General features: G+C 48.4%; 1 pseudogene; it reads left to right on the forward strand.

Moving 5' to 3' along the window:
* Positions 1 to 6,072: 6,072 nt before the first annotated feature.
* On the forward strand, positions 6,073 to 6,211 carry LOC145522004 (5.8S ribosomal RNA; annotated as a pseudogene).
* The last annotated feature ends 10,997 nt before the right edge of the window (positions 6,212 to 17,208 follow it).

Below are 17,208 nucleotides of genomic sequence, written 5' to 3' on the forward strand. Positions count from 1 at the left end.
AGTTCTCTTTGTTCTGACAGGGATCAGTAGGAATTATTCTAACATCCTTATCCATCAATGGGCACGAGCATTCAAAACCTGGAAACCACTGTCCTCTGCAAGCTGAGGTCATACAATGAGAACGTCTTCTTCCAGACACAGTTCGGGATTGTTTCCTTCCTTGCTCTTTCAGTCTCGATTCCATAAAGCAGAGCCTGCTCAGGGGATTCAGGCACAAGTTTACTGAGAAAAATATTGAAGCACACATTCTTCTCCACTAAAGTTGGAATAATGTAGATGGCGGGCTTCTGGGCATCCGTCTTGCCATTAGTAGAACCTGAGCATGAAATTAGCACAGAAAAAACTGGAGAGACCTGGCCCCCTGACATTGTTGACTCCCTAAAACCCAAATTTAACGTGGGCTGTTTTCATTATGTGGTGGTCTAGTTGCTAAGTCGTGTCCAACTCTTGAGAGTCAATAGACTGTCGCCTGCCAGACTCCTCTGTCCATGGAATTCTCCAGGCAAGAATACTGGAGTGGGTAGCTATTCCCTTCTCCAGGGCATCTTCCCAACTCAGTGATTGAGACCTTGTCTCCTGCATTGCAGGCAGATTCTTTAAAGACTGAGCTATGAGGGAAGCCCCAAAACCATCTAACCATAAGCAGCTCGTCCGGGATTTAAACCCAGGATCTTTCGCACCCAAAGCGAGAATCATTCCACTTGACCAACAAGCCACCTCTAGGTGAGAGCTATTGGACTTCCCTGGAGCTGGGAAAGAATCTGCCTGCAATGCAGGAGACCCTGGTTCAATTCCTGGGTCGGGAAGATCCCCTGGAGAAGGGATAGGCTACCCACTCCAGCATTCTTGGGCTTCTCTGGTGGCTGGGCTGGTAAAGAATCTGCCTGCAATGCTGGAGACCTGGGTTTGATCCCTGGGTTGGTAAGATCCCCTGGAGAAGGGAATGGCTACCCACTCCAGTATTCTGGTGTGGAGAATCCCATGGACTGTAGTTTCATTATATATACTTAAAACTGATTTTCTCTGTTTTGCGTAAGTTAATTAGCATAAGAATTTCTATCATGGAGAATCAAAAGTTTTCACTTATGGAAATGTCAGGCTTACTCCTTGAGACTACCAGGCTCAAGAATATTGAAGAGTCATCGAAACTTCTGTGAACTTACACTCATTTGCCCTCTGGGAAATTCTCCCTTCTGTCCTCCAGGTCTTTTGCTGTAACACAGCTAAAGATATCCCTGATTATGGATTGCTGGTTATACATTCTGGTTCGTGCATATAAATATTTTAGGAAAAAGTAAAGCTTTAAAAGAAATCCACTGATGAGAACCATATCAACAGAAGAGAAGGTATTGAAAGCAGGATAAACGATGGTGGCATTTAAGCAACGAGATGGTGAGCCCAAAGTGAAGGAAGTTGTCACTTCTTTTCTGCCCACGACTTTCTTGATGAATCGTCTCAAACCTGGCGCACATCCTGCAGTTTACAACAGCTCCTACTCACCATTATCTTACATATCAACCGTTTCGATTCAGACCAGACATGTACCCTGTATGGATTTGCTTGATATCCCTGACTTTTAACATGTTTCTTGCCTGTAAGTAAAACTGGAAACGAGAGCTTCTTGATGGGATCTTTTATATCGATAGTTGTTTATAAACTAAAACAAAAGTAATGGTTTCAAGCTGAAGCTTTACCAGTCACAAAATAAATATTAAGCCATCTACTAACTCTCATAGATGTATGTATTTGGGGAAAAGAAAATTCAGACAAATTAAAGCGCCGTATCAGTAATTCACAGTGATTGAGGCAGAGATAAAGCTGGGTGCGAGACTCCCGCTCGCTTGCTAAGTGGTATCCAACTCTTTGCAACCCCGCGGACCCACAGCCCACCGGACGCCTCTGCCCGCGGGATTCCCAGGCACGAACACTGGAGCGGGTTGCTGCGGGGAGAGAGATTTAGACGGCGTGTTCAGGCTCTCTCAGCCCACGTTTTGTAAATAATAATGTAACCACTGGGATCCCATGGCGCTGTGCGTGTGCTCACGAGGTCCCTGCTTGGTCGCGGGCTACTTTGTGCGGTAGTCCTACGCGAGCTCCGCCTGGAAGGCAGCGGCTTCCCCGCTGCGCCCCGGGCGGTGTCCATGGGCTCAGCCCGAGCGGAGAGAACGCGGCGCGGCTGCCGCCCCGGCCGGGAGGGCAGAGGAGCGCGCGGCTCCAGCGGCCCCTCCGGCCCCGAGCGCCGTGCCCGCCCCGGGGATCAGGGACAGCGCGGGCAGGGAGGACAGGAGACGGTTGTCACTTCCTCCTCCGGGGGATCTTCCCAATCCAGGGTTCAGAACTGCGTCTCCTATGTCTCTTACACTGGCGTGCCACTTGGGAAGCCCATCCTTGCTCATATATTATCATCTCTATATCTTTTATATAGATCTTTCAAATCAAGTGATATTCTATCAGCTAGTCTATCCTCCTGTGAACTTTGTCTCTGAAAAAGTTCAATCCTTTGGCCTAGTATCTCCACACCTAAGACTATATCCCAGGTAATATTAGTGATAATGGTGATACTCACAAACATTTAAGTATAAGAACACTCTTTCAGGATTGCTTAAAAGCCTTTATAAAATGATGCCTAGCAAAAGGGAATTTTTAAAAAACTTATGGCGAATTCTATGTAATGGACAGTCACACAGCCATGAGAAATCATATTTATAAACAAATGATAATGACTTGAGATGGAGTGATGGCTCCACATACTAGTCTGCTTGGTGTCTATATATTTAACTACCCAAAGCCACATGGAAGGAAAAACAGCCAACTAATCCAAAAGGCTAATAAGGAGATAAAGATATGACTCTGTGCTTGGAGAGGCTGTTTTTATTTTCTCAGAGGCCAGAGGATGGAAAGATGTTAGATTAGGAGACACAAGTTCTATAGAAGCTGGATTCCTGGGCAGACCATGTGTCCTAGAAGTGGGAGGGAGAAGGCAAGAATATTCCATTGCAGGATGCAGGGAGAGGAGTTAAGACTGCGTTACTACCGTTAGTCATCACTTGAAGGGCCGCCATCCAGCAGCCTCGTGTGCTCTTCAACTTCCCAGGGGAGAGGAACGGGGAGATGGACTGATTGGGAGGGATGAGAAGGGGTCCTTGCTATCTTGGACAAGGCAGAACTTGGTAGAACGAGCAGGAAATAGCCACAATTATGATGGCAGTGGATGAATCACGTAGTAAAACCTTTTTAAAAAATACAATATGTGGCCATTCTGAGATGTCTTCTTTCCTTCCATGACTATTTCGCAGGCACCTGTTATCTGCCAGGTTCCCTACCAGGTGCCGGCTGTGCACCATGGACATGGTGGGTTTCTGCCCTCAGGAGGCTGTGTGCTCATGGAGGGACACGCAGGTCAGAGCAGATAGGACACGGGAGAGCATGATGGGATCACACCGGGGCTGTGCTTTTCTGGATAGAAATATACCACCATTCATATGAACGGTTTCATGAAGAATTTTGAGTTTTACTGGTCTAGCACGTAAGCCAGTCTTCAAGAAATGCCTGGAGATGGGGCTGATAGATAGCTTCTGGTTTGATTTCTTTAAAAAATGTATGTTGAAACTGGGGGAAAGGATTCTCTCATCAAGTGTCTGAGTACGCAGGTCTCAGTGATGATATATTGATATCTGGTGTGTTGGAGTCCGTTTTGAAATGTATTAGTAATAACTAGTAACTGATAGAGAGCACCAACAGGCTTCTCTGGTGGCTCTGATGGTAAAGAATCTGTTTGCGATGCAGGAGACAAGCGTTCAGTCACTGAGTTGGGAGGATGCCCTGGAGAAGGGAATGGCTATGCACTCCAGTCTTCTTGCCTGGAAAATTCCAGGGACAGAGAAGCCTGGCAAGCTACAGTCCATGGGGTTGCAAAGAGTCGGATGTGACTGAGTGAGTGACTAACACTTTCACTTTTCACAGAGAGTACCAAAGATTTTAAAAATCCTTAAAAAAAAAAAACATAGCAAATCATATTCAAATAAAATAATGCCTTGCATCATGATACCTAGGAGAGGAAAGATTGGCAGGCGCGGGTAACCCGTTGAACCCCATTCGTGATGGGGATCGGGGATTGCAATTATTCCCCATGAACGAGGAATTCCCAGTAAGTGCGGGTCATAAGCTTGCGTTGATTAAGTCCCTGCCCTTTGTACACACCGTCCGTCGCTACTACCGATTGGATGGTTTAGTGAGGCCCTCGGATCGGCCCCGCCGGGGTCGGCCCACGGCCCTGGCGGAGCGCTGAGAAGACGGTCGAACTTGACTATCTAGAGGAAGTAAAAGTCGTAACAAGGTTTCCGTAGGTGAACCTGCGGAAGGATCATTACCGTGGTCGGTGCCGAGAGCGGCGCGGCGGCCTCGCCTCGCCTCGCCCCGCCCGCCTCGAGAGCCTCTCCTCCACCCGTGCGGCGGGCGCGGGATGGGCAGGAAGGGGAGAGGGGGGAGAGAGACGTCCAGGAGGCGCCCCGCCCCGGGGCCGGGGCCGGTGGCCTTTCCGGGGCTCGGGGGACGAGGGGTCGCGCGAGAAGGTGGGGGGCGGCGTGCAGCGTGTGTCGGGGGTCGGGCGGGAGAGGCGGCTCCCCTCCGCCTGCCCGCCCCGCCCCGCCGGCCCCTCCGCGCGCCTCCGTTCCCCGGCCGGAGGGGTCCCCCGCCCCCCGGCGCCCGGTGGCGTCGTCTCCGGTGTCCCTCCCTCTCCCGTCCGACCTCCCCGCCACGTCCCTCGAGGTTGGGTCCGAGGGCTCGGCGCGCCCCCACCCCCACCCCCGCCCCCGCCCCCGCCCCCACCCCCACCCCCACCCCACGTGCCTTCGCCCCGTGGGCCGGCCACGGCTGCCTTTGCCCCGGTCGCGGATCCTCCGGTCGCGTCTCGCGAGCTGTGCGGCGTGACGGGTGGCGGCTCCCCGCCGCGGGGCCGCTTGCCCGCCCGTCGCCTCCCGCCGCCGGCCCTGGACCGGTCTGCCTCGGCTGGTCGTCGGTCGTCCCGCTGCTCTGGGCCCGCCGCGCGGTCGCCATGCGCCTCCCCGCGCCCTCCGAGCCTCGGGGCTCGCCCCCACTCCTCCCCCCACGCCCCCCGCGGCCGTCTCGTCTCTTCCGGGTCTGTCGCCCTCTCGTCCCCCCTTCCCTCTGTCGCGTCCCCTGCCCGCTCGGTGCTTCCCGTCGGCGCCCCCCCCCCGCCCTCGGTGGCGCGTGGGGGAGAAGGGTGCCTGGGACACGCGGGCGCGGGTAGGGGCACCCCGAGGGTGGAGGGGAGAGGGCGGGGTCCGGGGGAGACGGCCGTAGGGGCGTCGCGAGGTGGTTGACGGGGAGAGGGCTCCGCCCCGTTTCGGGGGGACGTTGGGGTGGTCGTCTGGCGTCGGCGGGGGACCCCCGGGCGGCGGCGTTCGACCGGGGCACGGCGGGACCCCGTGCGTCACGGGCCGGCAGCGCCGAGGCCCGCGGGCGGCCGCGGGGGGGGCCGCGGTGGTGGTCGACGTCGGGGCGGTGGCCCGTGGGGCGCGCCGTGCCCCTCGCCCGCCTCCCCCCTTTCCAGGTACCTAGCGCGTCCCGGCGCGGAGGTTTAAAGACCCCTTGTGGGGGGTCGCCCGTCCGCCTCGGGGTCGCGGCGGTCGGGCCCGCGGGGAGTCGGGAGGTGCCTCCCGTCTCCCCCAGACTCCGCCGTCCCCCGAGGGGCCGGGGTGGCGCGCCAGGGTCACCGCCGCGGCCGTCGGGAGGGGGCCTGCCCGGCGGTCGTCGTGTGGGCGGGCTGTGGCCGTGTGCGGTGCTCTGCGTGCGCCCGACCCCCCGCGTCCCTGGGGGAGGGTGGGGAACCCCCGGGCGCCTGTGGGGTGTCCGAGCCCGCCCTACCGGGTTGGCGCCGGACGCCCCGTCGTGTGAAACCTTTCCCGACCCCTCCGGTCTGCTGTTTTCTGTCTGACTTGGCCGGCCAGAGGCAACCCCCCCGCCCCCACCTCCGGGGAAGGGAAAGCGGGAGGGCTGTGCTGTGCCAGGGGCGGGCCTCCCGCCGAAACGAAACCCTCGAACACCTCGAACGACTCTTAGCGGTGGATCACTTCGCTTGTGCGTCGATGAAGAACGCAGCTAGCTGCGAGAATTAATGTGAATTGCAGGACACATTGATCATCCACACTTCGAACGCACTTGCGGCCCCGGGACGCCTGTCTGAGCGTCGCTTGCCGATCAATCGCCTCTCCCGGTGCCCGTGTCGTGTGCACGCCTCCCCGGGGGTCGCACGGCTGGGGGGTGTCCTCGCAGGGCCGCCGTGCCCTCCGTCCCCCTAAGTGCAGACACGGCGTCCCCCGCCTCCGCGGCCAGGGGGACGCCGCCCGCGAGAGGAGAGAAGGGGAAGTGAGCTCGCGCCGAGGCCCCCGGCCTGCCGGGCCTCCGTGATGGGTCCTCCCCTTGGAGAGCTTCCTCGCGCCGCAAGCGGCCTTTGGGGGTCGCTGCCCCTGGGGTGTCGGGGGGGGGGTTGGGGACGGTCTCGCGCCGCGCGGCGGGGGCCCGCGGGGGTGGTGGAGTCGCGTTTTCGGTCCGCCGTCGTGCGCCGTCCTGCCCTTGGCGGCGGCGTTTCCCGGCGCCCGGACGGCCCCCCTTCCCTCTGCGGTGCCTTCCCCGCCGCGCGTCCGCGGCCCGCGCCTCCCCCGTGGCGGCTCTCGCCCCGTCGGGACGGGCGGCTCGCGCCCGAGGCCGAGTCCGCGTGCGCGTCCGCACCCCGGGGACGCGTGCCCCGGCGGCGGCCCGCGGGACGCCGCGGCGTCTGCCCGCCGCTGCGCTGGACTTACAACCAGAGAGTTGGAAATTGTCATAAAACATATAGACTGCTCTGTACATACTGAAAATATTTCTTATGTAATTTTTATTAACTTAGAGTGAGCGACAGAGCTCAGCCCTTTGAAAATGAGATGGGTCAAACCTCAATGGCCTGACGCGCAGGCGTCTAGGAACGTGTAATTGACATTTAAGTTCTAACCTCTGCATCTTCCTTTTTCTTCCATTAAGTAAGGGTCTCATTCCAGAGGGGAAAAGAGTAGAGCTGAGTAACTTCTGAGAACACAGATTTTTGCTTTTTTTAAATTAAAGTCAAGTTGACTTACAACATTATGTTAGTTTTAGGGGGAGAGCACAGTTTTAATAAGGCAGGAACCCTGCCGGAGTCCTGCTCCAGTTGGCCCAGGGGTTCCTTCAGGAAGGACGGCGTTGGCGATGCGAAATGAGAAGACACAGCGAATCTTAGAGTCTCCAAGTGTCTCCTGACTTGATTGTTTTCAAGACAGCTTTGATATTTTTAGTGGTACATAGAAACAAATGTAACGTGTAGAGTCATACCAAATCAGCTTAATGGCTCAGCAGTTTTGACCCTTGTGGACACCGTTTGCATATCTTAGCTACAAAAAGTTTCATTTTGTTTACATCATCTTCTGGCCTGGGGGCCTGCTAACATCTTGTGACTCTTTATTGATAAGGGTTGGTCAGCCAGAACACTTTTGTATCAGGCACAGCAGGAAAGAATTCATTAACAGAAAGTTTCAAAGTAAAACCTGTTTTCCGTAATCTATCCTAGGCCTTGAGCCTAACAGAAAAGAATGTGGTCCTATAAAGTCATAGAACAGCAAGCCGAAACAATGTAGCGCAAAGGTCACTTCTTAGCAAAAATCACCAGCTGAATTTACAACTGTCTTATTATTTGTATTAAGGCTAAGCTTTTATTTTTATAATTCTTAAACTATTATATTTTTATTATGTAGGCTAACTATGTTAGGAGCAAAAATATAGCAAGTAAATATAGACTAAGAAACAGTTTCATAAAGCAGTGTTTCTTATGTTTTCTAATAAGCCCTTTCCTACAAAGGGCTCTGTGTCCATTGGGGCTCTCTGTGCGGAGGCTCTTAATGCTGTTTATTGTTAAGGAGCAGTCATGCACATTAGCTCCAAAGGCACAGGTATTTTTATCAAGCAAACTAATATACTAGTAAGAGAAGTGTCAATTAAAATACTCTATATCCTAGATAATCTTATAGGGAACTACCGTTCAGGGGCCGTAAAGTTTTCAGATTGATCTATTTGAGAAGAGATCAGGAAAGGCCTTCTACCTAAGCCGCAGAAAATAAGAAGAGGTTTATTAGAAAGATAGATATCATCTTTAAGGTGAGCACTGAGGCAGCCTTCCGAGAATCCCTGAGGCCTGAGTTGCTCTGCTCATCAGGTCTTCTCCTCATGACTCTGTCATGGGTGGGATCTCGTGAGCTGGCTCCCGGCGGAACCCAACCTCGCAGGCATTATAGTTTCTGTATTTGGGTGTGGTGTGTGCTCAGTCGTGTCTGACTCTTGGCAAACTCCATGGACTGTAGCCCGCCAGGCTCCTCTGTCCATGGGATTCTAAAGGCAAGGATACTAGAGTGGCCTGTCATGTCCTCCTCAAAGGCATATTCTGTTTTTATTACAATATTGGATTATGCCAAGTGGTCTGTTTTTGTTTTCTACTATTTTCCCCAAATTTGCAATATTGTGAGCATTTATATGTTCACAATCCCCAAAAGAAGATTTTGAATTGTGTAATATCTTATCCCTTAGGAGCTGTCATAATTTATTTAGCCATTTCTCTATGTGGACATCATTTTTAAAATTTTCTAAGCCAAAAAACCTGAAATGGACATTCTTCTATTTAAATTTTTTTCCACACCATGAGTTACTTCTCTAGGCTAAATTCCTAGACGTCAAATTGTTGCTTCAAAAAGTTGAGCTTTTAAAGCTGTTGACCTTGCCTTCTAGAAAGGTTAGATTTTTCAGTCCTGCATCAGGACAGAGGAGTTCCTTTCTTCACTGCCCTACTCAGTTATCAGCTTTAGAGAAGCACTGATTAGTGCTCATAGATTTCTTCTTTTCAAACACAAAAGTAGAATGGGAAGATGCAATAAGGCAAAACAGAGTATCAACCCTCCCCTTGTTCTCACTCCCCACCCCACCCACCTCACATATACGCCCTTGCCCTCTCCCAGCACTAAGACCCCCACCCCAGACATAGCTCCATTCTATTCCAATGCATACACTCTCAGATGTCTTCTGTACAGTCGAGTCATATGTACGCCCACGGACACAGACTGTTCATAGCTGTGATCTTATGATTCACATTGCACCGCGGTGTGACTTATTTTCCGAGAAAGAATTGAAAATATTTTGATAATTTTTTTATCTGTAAAAATTGGTTATGTCATTCTTTTGTTATGGCTTAATAGAATTCCAGAATGAATCATAAATAATGTCTCCATGGCCTTATTGACCTTTTGATATCATGATACATATTTATTTGTGCATCTGTTGGCTGTTTATCTGAGACCTCACAGAAAGGCATGCTCCCTGAGGTCAGGGTCATTGTGTGTCTCTTCCAGTCTGAATTTCCATAAGCCACACTATTTTGGTTGTGCTCAAATATCAAAGGATTGGAGGAAGAAGGGCATTTAGATTTTTCTCCACTGCTAAAATGGACACGTTTGAACATGTATCTCCATGCACATGAATGAGAATTGCTGTTTTTCTCTTTTTGGGCCCTGATACTCAGCTTGTGGGATCTTAGTTCCTCAACCAGGAATCAAACCTGTGCCCCCTGCAGGGAAAGTGTGCAGTCTTAACCACTGGACCACCAGGGAAGCCCCAAGAATTTCTTAAAACTGACCTACTAGGGTTTCCCTGGTGTCCACTGGTCAGTAATTCACCTCGCAATGCAAAGGACTCTGGTTTCAATCCCTGGTCTGCGGATGCCACATGCCACGAGGCAGCTCAGCCCATGAGCCACAACTGCTGAGCCCAGGGTGGCAGCTACAGACACCTGCATACTCGAGAGCCTGTGGTGCCCGACACGCGACGCTCTCGCGGCGAGGTGCACACGCCCCAGCGAGGAAGGAGCCCCCACTCGCCCCAGCGAGAGAGAGCCCACGGGGAGCAAGAGACCCAGTGCAGCCAAAAGTAAAATCGATTAATTAAAAAATAACCTCCTAGAAGAAGAAAGCCTTGCTCGAAGTGCATATAGTGTTTAATTTCTGGTAGAACTGCCCTTCTCAAGAACTAGATAACTTTCACTCCCACCAATCACGTCTGGGAGTTTATCTGCTTTGCTACATACTCTCCAGGACCGTGGGTATGATTGGTTAATGAGGCGGTTTTGATTTTGGCAAGCATCAGCAGGAGCGCCATCTACAGCTCCTCAGGCTGCACACTGCTCAACTCTGAGGGTGCCATTCGCATGACCTCCAGCACCAAGGGCACCGCCGCGCCCTCCAGCGTGGCTACTCTAGGAGTTCAGGGGATGGTCTCTGAGCATTTCTTCTTTCTTCTTGTGGTGCAGATACTGACAACTGCAAGCTGACCAATCCTATGCTGCTTATGGAACTTAACTAGATAAATGGCAGTTTCTTGAAAATGCTGCAGGACCTCAAAAGACTTTTACTGTACTTTGATTTCAGACTTCTAGATTTGTATGATATTTTCAGTCTTAACATTTGTCTCCCTCACACCTAATATGATAGCATCTTTTAGCTGATTGCCTTTATCATTTTTTTCCAAGGTGTTCAACTTAGTTTTCATAGAGATAATTCTCTTTTCACACTTACAACTTATCAGTTTATATAATGCTTAATTAAATGGTATAATTATAATAGCAAGTACAATTACCATGAACAGATTTAGGACAACAAAGTGAACACTTGGCAAGCACCAAGCTTCAATAGAAGTGTGCAGGAAAACTAGAGATTAGTCTACCAGCCTGGAGTCTTCAGCGTGGAGGCATAAGGAGTCAGGATGCTTTCCAGAAGGAACATGTGAGTTAATTAATGCAGCAAGGTGGCCAAGTAGAGGTCAATTCACAGAGCGTCAGAAATGCCTGCAACAGTGCAAGCAACTGCCCCCTCCAACCAGTGAGTAAATCATTCCAGAGTAAGAATCATGTAAGAAACACAGATCTGTTGTTTCTTTCTCCGTCTCCCTTCTCCATTGCCTTTCGCCGTATAACCATCAGACTCGCTGGGGCTTAATGACGCAGAATTCCCTTTTCTACAGCCTTGCCTAAAAATACAAGGCAACTGCTTCTTGGGATGCTTACACAGAAAAACAGAGATCTCTTTGTACCCAAGAGCAGAAGTGGCCAGATTGAATCATTGACCTAATGTATGTCAGTTTCCAATAGGATGCCCTCCTAAAGAGATTTTCACAGTTAGTTCACCCTGCAGATGATTTCTGTCCTCTGTACTGACCTTAGAATTTTACCTAAGATGGAATGAGGATTCCCTAAGATGGCTTTTGCGCTGAAAAGATGCCAAATACTTTGCAATTTAGCTTTTAATGTATAGATAAAATACTAGAATCATTTCTAGTGGCATTCAGCGTTACCGGCATCTACAGAAATTTATCACCTCCCCGCATAGTCTCATCTGATCAAAAAGCTGCCATCTCATCTCCCTCCAATCCTATGTTTTTAAAGGCACGGTGCTTGTATAATGCTGCTCTAGGAGGATTTATTACTAAATAATTGAACAGCATCGATCTTAAAGTTGAATTACCTGACCCAGGATCTTTCCTTATGTTAACAAAGTGACTGATTCCTGTAAAAAATCAGCTTATTAGTAAATTTAGACTTTGAGATTCTTGGTTTATTCAGAAAATTTGGAAATACTTTATTTTATCCATTTAAAAGCAAGATATAACCATTTAAGCCTTTCTTTTTATTTTTGATTTTATGGCGAGTAGTTAATAACTTACATCAGACAAAAGATTATTTTATTACTATTGATGTTAGACTATCTCACCTCTGAAGAATGAAACAATGTTATTTTTCTTGGTGGATTAATGTCTCCATAAATTGCTGCAAAACTATGCTTACGTTGACAAACATAGTATTTGTTGGTGAGCCTGAAATACGGAAATTTCTGCTATATTTCTTGGGATGTAAATATGTGTTTATGCATTCATCAAACATTCATTATAACCTTGCTTTGCACCAAATTTGTCCAGGGAGTCAAGAGTACAAGAACCTCTGCCATCACAGACTGTCAGTCCAGACGAGAAAACAGACATAACTACAGGCAATTTAAATGCTCCATACAGATAATTACACAATGTTAGAAGGTTGAGAGGGGGCACCTAATGTAACTTGGCTATTTAGAACAACAAATCTGTGGTTCTCTTAATCTACTCTCTCTACATCTCTTTATAAAAATCCTGACTCTCATCTAAGAAACTCACATTTTTAAATTACCTTCGAGAAGATACTTTGAATCATTTTGCTGAAAGACATTCTCGGATTGTCTCATAACTAAGAGCTGGGTAGTTTGGCTTTGGCCTAGAGCGGAGGTCAGCCAATGACTGTGGTCCACGCACCAAATACTTCTGCCACTTATCTTTGACCAAGGCTCAAGAATGATTCCTGTAGTGTATTTTTTTTTTTTTTTAGTGGTCGAAAGATAAGCAAAGGAAGTTTCCTGAACACAATGTAAAGAGGAATGGATGACCCTCTTTTCAGGGCAAAGACTAACATGAGAGAAGAGAAATACAAGCTCAGACACAAAATCTAAGGGTGGAAGACAATGCCAAAGCATTCAGTTATCCAGGTACATCACATTATAATGTAGTATTTTTCAATCAAAATTAACACCAAAACATCCATGATAAACAAAATATTTTTAATGCACAATTACTATTATTAATTCCTTTAACTAATGGCTCACCCTAACACTACTCTTGACCCGATCTTTCTTTAAAATTTTGATTTTTCATTCATCATGGGTTTCTTTTGTTTTTTGTTTTTTTTGCACTGGGTCTTCACGGCTGCCTGAGCTTTCTCTAGCTGCAGCAAGTGGGACTGCTCTGTGTTCCAGCACGTGGGCTTCTCATTGCAGTGGCTTCTCGCTGCTGAGCACTGGGCCTGTGGGCTTCTGCAGTTTGGCTCATGCACTTAGTTGTCCCAGAGCATGTAGGATCCTCCTGGGCCAGGGAGCCAACTCGTGTCCCTGGCATTGGCAGGTGAATTCTTAGCCACTGTACCATCAGGAAGTCCCATCATGGGATTTTAAATTATTTTTGACTTTTAAAACTATTGCATTAAAATATCATTTATCTGGGGACTTCCCTTGTGGTCCAGTGGCTAAGATTCTATGCTCCCAAGGCAGGGGGCCCAGGTTCAACCCCTGGTCGGGGAACCAGATCCCACATGCCACAAGTAGGAATTCACGTGCTGCAACCAAGACCCAGTGCAAATAAATAAATAAAAATATTTTATAAAATAAAGTATGGTTTATCTGGATTACTAGGTTTTTTGGTGGCCTCTTGGGTTTTGCACCTAAAGCCAGTGTCACATTCCCTTTACCCTAGCTGCCTTCGTCCATTCTGGGTGCTGTAATAGAACACTGTAGGCTGGATGACTATAACAACAAACGTTTGTTTCTGTGCATTCCAGAGGCTGGGAAGTCCAAGATCAAGGCATGGGCAGGTGTGGAGTCTCCTGGGTGCCCACTTCCTGGTTCACAGGCTACCATCTGTTTGTAATGTCCTCACATGGTAGAGGGGGAAGGGGAGCTCTCCAGCATCTCTTTGGTAAATGGCACTAATCTCATTGATGGGGTGCTCCACCCTTCTGAAACCAGAAGGGGTTAGACTTCAACATATGGATTTTGAGGGTGCACAAAACAGTCTATAGCTCCAGTGTTGGCCTGCTGCAGAGTCACATTTGAAATTGCCCTAAGTATGAATGTACTTGTTCTGGGAAGGGAGAGAGCAGCCCTTAGCATTTGAAGGATATGACAGAGCTCTTTCAATTTAGGGAAAACTGAAGCCCACAACACTTATCATTTCTATAACAGAAAGGTAAAATCGTCCCAGGGTTAAAAAGTCCATATATTTGTGGTGGATGGGAAGACTGGGGCCTTCATTTGTTGCCTTTTAATGGGAACCCTGAGCACCCCTCTCTCAAGGTATGGACGAAGTGGAATGACTGTGCTGTGAAGCTGTGCGGGGGTAACTTCCGGAATGTGTGGGTGGAACCACCGCAGAGCCCCCAGTGACAGACTGGGAAAATGCTCCACCGTACCTGGCGGAGCCAGGCAATGCCAGATTCAGTATGATTTCAGAAATTCATTAAAAATCCGGATCTCTGAAAGACTGGAGACAATGTTTTACAGCAAGCCCCGGCAATAGGAAACAGTGAGTTTGGAGAAACGGCCAGGATGGAAGTGACCTTATTCAGGTCATTGAGTTTTGAATGCATGTCCCCCACATGCTGGGAACTAGGGATGCACATAGCAAGTCAAGGGCTCCCCTGGGGGTCCAGTGGTTGAGAATCCACCTGGCAACACAGGGAATACACGTTTGATCCCTAGTCCAAGAAGATCCCACATGCCACGGGGCAACTAAGCCTGTGCGCCCCAGCTACTGCAGTTCGTGCGCCTGGAGCCTGAGCGCCGCCGCAAGAGTAGCCTCCGCTCCCGCAGCTGGAGAAAGCCCGCGCAGCGGCGAAGGCCCAGCACAGCCAAAAATAATAAATAAATAAATTCTTTAAAATTTTTTTAAATAGTTTTTTTTTAAAAAAAGTCAAATGGTGCTGAGTCCTACCATATGCTGGGGATGATGGTGACCAGCTAATATGTTCACAGGTATTTACTCCTCATAAGATCTCTATAGAAACCAATATTGTCTGTTTCACACTTGAAGAAATTGAGGCTCTGAGATGCTCAGTAACTGCCTCAAGGTCACCCAGCTACTGAGGAATCCGCCTGAGATTCAAACCCAGATGATAACGCTGCAGAGATGAGACTAACCTGAGATAAACAATGGCAGAAGAGTGATTTGAATGTGGGGGGGTCACCTCATTTCCTACTGGAAAAATCAGTCACTTTACCCATGTATTGGAAGAATATCCTTGCTATTAAATACAGGGTCATTCAGCTAGAATTAAGGTCCCTGAAACCGAAGCTCTTGGTTGGAAGGGCCATTAAAGAGTCTTGTTCAAACTTCCTTCCCTATATTATAGATGAAGAGTCTGGGGCATCCAGAAGGAATAGCTTGTTACAGTTGTAGAAAATTATTCATCTTCAGCCCTCCTGATAAACAAGGATTCGATAGCCAAGAATGTTTGGGGGAGGGGGGCAAGCTAAAAAAATGGGAAGACTAAAGAAGGAGAACCTGATCATTCAGAAAGAAACTTATTTATTACCAAGAGCTACAACTTTGCAAGAAGGATGAAGAAGGTCTTTCACTTAACTAAAGCGAAATTGTGCCCTAGATATTTGCATGCAGCTGTGTGTGCATTTCAGGTTAACATTTGCCCTCAAATCTTCCTCTAGTTTCCCCTGACAGCAAAATACCCTAAATGTACGGCTGAATAAGTCTCCTTCAAGGTCCCTTTTAGGGAGATTATGCCTTGCCTGTTAGGAGGAAATTTTCCTCATCTTGTTTGCAGTTACTTAGACCTTCCTGTAAATTTAGTACTTTCACACATAATGGGGCTAAGACATATGTAGCAAAAGAAGATTGCTTTTGCCTTTTCTCCCTTTTTTTTCCTCCCTAAATTCCACATGGAGAAAATCACACTCATAGAGCCTACATGGTCAGCAGGAAAAGCATCAGTGATTCCGTTAATATGTCTGCACGTGGGGGCACATTCATCTCACCCTGCGTCAGTTACAAAGGGCAAGAACTGAGCTCCCTTACAACCTGTGCCTTTAGGACAAAGCGCATGATGCTAACTATTGTGCTTTTGCTCAGAAGGACTGTTGGCCCCAAAGTCAGGGAAGGAACACTCCACCCAAATTCCTTTAGAGCAATGGCTGTCAGTAAAGGTAACACCATCTCCTGGAGGTGGGCATTTTGGAAATCTGGTGGGGGCACTTTTATTGTCATAATATCTAGGGGCGCTGCTAGCATTTAGTGAGTAGGTCAAGGATACTAGAAATTCTCTGAAACACTGGACAGTCCTGACCAAGAAAAGAAAAAAAAAGGACATTTCATACCCACATGACTTTTGAAAGACTCCCACTGAATATTTGGGCTTCGGTGATGGCTCAGTGGTAAAGAATCCAGAATCCACCTGCCAATGCAGGAGATGTAGGATTGATCCCTGGGTCAGGAAGATCCCCTGGAGAAGGAAATGACAATCCATTCCAGTACTCTTGCTGGGCAATACCATGGACAGAGGAATCTGGTGCGCTACAGTCCAAAGGGTCACAAGGAGTTGGATACAACTTAGCAGCTAAACAACAACGACACTGAATATATAGAAATAATGTATGTGGGGGTAATTTTTAACAATAGTGAATTTTCCAGGAATGCAATTATCATATAAATCCAGGGCAGTGCTTTTCCTTAATTTTGTTAAGGAGGTATGTATTTTATTAAGAATTTTACTAAAAGTTATTTTCCAGTTGTTTATTTTGCTTATGTTATGGCTTATTGTGAAGTTAAAAATTAATCTCATGATGATGGTAGAAAAGGTAATCATCGATAAACCTAAATATCAACTTGTTTCTATTTTGCATGGCTTTCTCAGAACATAATACGGAACTACAAGATAATCTAGGTGCTATCAGTTGTAAATGAGGAGAGAAATAAGCAATGGTCAACCTGCTTCCTTTTTTCCTGGGAGAACAGAAAACAAAGTAGAGAAGTGAAAGATGGAAGAGAAGCCATGTAGACAGAGCATCTCAGGAAGAATAAAGCCCTGCCTTTCTGGGTGAGCGGGACTAGGTGCCCCACAGCACGTGGAATCTTAGGTCCCCGACCAGCGATCAAACCACATCCCCTGCCTTGGAAGGCAGATTCTTGGCCACTGGACCACCAGGGAAGTCCCAAGCAACGGCTCTTTAATAGGAGGCTGACTGGTATGTCATAGGATCGCAAAGAAGGACTCAGGAGGCAGGACGTTAAAACAAAAGCCAGAGGAAAATAAAGCCAAATGAATGGACCCTGAGTCCCTGTGAGGACATGGGCTTTTTCTCTTTGATGGGCAGCTATTGCTTAAGAGCTTAAAGATGACTCTACCTACTTCATAGTCAGGAAAGCAGACACATCTCTGAGAGATTAAAGGAGGAAGAACTGGGGAAAGGTTGGTGGGAAGTCAGGAAAACGTTGTTTTGACCACTTAATTGTTGCTCTATTTTTCCCCTTTTGCTTACTTTACCCAACAAAATTTCA

Source organism: Giraffa tippelskirchi, chromosome 1 (genome assembly GCF_054371585.1).
Source record: "Giraffa tippelskirchi isolate mGirTip1 chromosome 1, T2T-mGirTip1v1.2.pri, whole genome shotgun sequence".
Lineage (NCBI taxonomy): Eukaryota > Metazoa > Chordata > Mammalia > Artiodactyla > Giraffidae > Giraffa > Giraffa tippelskirchi.